Here is a 1,597-nt window from a genome sequence, read left to right as displayed (position 1 = left end):
CTAGAAGCTACGAAAGACAAAGAAATACGCCATCCCCAAAGCTTCCAGAAAGGAATGCAGCCCTGCAGACATCTGGATTTCAACCTAGTAAGACCCGTATTGGACTTCTGAGCTCCAGAACTGTAATAAATTTGTGCCATTTTAAGTCTCTTAGTTTGTGGTAACGTTACAGGAACAATGGAAAAATAATGCAGATTTTGGTACCAAGAATGAGGTTTGAGCCCATGCAGAACACCATATACTAAGTATCACCTTTGCCTAGAAATGCAATTAAATAATGAATTCAAAGCACAAAGCTGCATATGCAACTTCATTTAATAACTTTTTGTGAACAGCAGTTCTGTTTCTTTTGGGTTCTCAATGAAAATAGCTTTATTGATTTTTTTCCAATTACATTCATAACCTGAGAACATTAACTCAGAGAAAACAAACACAAACAAACCAAAAACTATCTGAAATCTCATTATCTCAAGAAATCCTCCATTAACATTTTAATGACTTGTCATTTTGCACATCTCTCTTTTTGTACATACATACATACACATATGTAAAATTTTTCATAAATAGAACCATTACACTTGCCATTTTTTATCATGCATAAATGATCTTTTCTTTGAACTATATTGTTCATATACAAAAATATTAAGACACATAACTAATGAATACATGACAATAATAAACATCTCCATACTCACCACCCAGATTAAGGAATAGAACATTCACAGTATTTAATTAGCAATAATCGCGCCTCGGATAAACCTCATTGGCTACAATACTGCCACTGCGCAAAGCTACATTCACAGTATTTAGAAAGTCCCCTGTACACCTTTCCAATTGCATTTCCCCTCCTCCTCTCCCAATAGTAACCACATCTTTTTACTTTTACACTAATCTTCCTTTATTTAAAAAAACACCACTGGGGCGCCTGGGTGGCTCAGTGGGTTAAAGCCTCTGCCTTTGGCTCAGGTCGTATCTCAGGGTCCTGGGATGGAGCCCCACATGGCTCTCTGCTCAGCAGGGAGCCTACTTCCTCCCTGCCTCTCTGCCTACCTGTGATCTCTGTCTGTCAAATAAATAAATAAAATCTTAAAAAAAAAAAAAACCACCTATGTATTTGTTCCTAAGCAACTATTTTTCAGTTTTGAAAAACTGAGCAGCAAAGCAGATGTATCTGTAAAAAGAAAGCAATTACTGCCATTAAATGAAAGATCGCAGGAGGATGGAAACAGAGAAGAAGCTCTCCATCTCACAGAGGAGTTTTAGCGCCACAGAATCTATTAGGATTTTCCTGGGGACTGGTCATCCTTCATGAATTTGGAATTGAGAGGATTAAGAATGAATTATAATGGATCATGGTAGAGACATGCAAAGAGTGTTTAGAAAGGCAGACTAGCTTCCTGGCCCAGTGGAACTTGACATCAACCTGATTTAATATGTTAACAGGAAAAACAAAAAACAAAAACCCAACCACCTGCAAATGAGAAGAGGGACTGATCTGCAATAGAAGCCTGGGAAGATGAGAATCCCAGAGCCATGTGCTGGCTCTGCTTAACCTGGCTCCATCAGTGACAAAAGCGGTCCTGGTCCAGGTATACAA

General features: G+C 38.3%; 1 non-coding gene across 1 annotated transcript; it reads right to left on the bottom strand.

Moving 5' to 3' along the window:
• Nucleotides 1-654: 654 nt before the first annotated feature.
• LOC125081479 (U4 spliceosomal RNA) lies at nucleotides 655-793 on the bottom strand. The gene has a single exon (XR_007121699.1). It is a non-coding gene; the product is annotated as a U4 spliceosomal RNA (small nuclear RNA).
• Nucleotides 794-1,597: the final 804 nt, after the last annotated feature.

Source organism: Lutra lutra, chromosome 11, assembly GCF_902655055.1.
Source record: "Lutra lutra chromosome 11, mLutLut1.2, whole genome shotgun sequence".
Lineage (NCBI taxonomy): Eukaryota > Metazoa > Chordata > Mammalia > Carnivora > Mustelidae > Lutra > Lutra lutra.
Note: the sequence above shows the minus strand (reverse complement) of the source record. Positions and strands in the feature narration are given on the sequence as shown.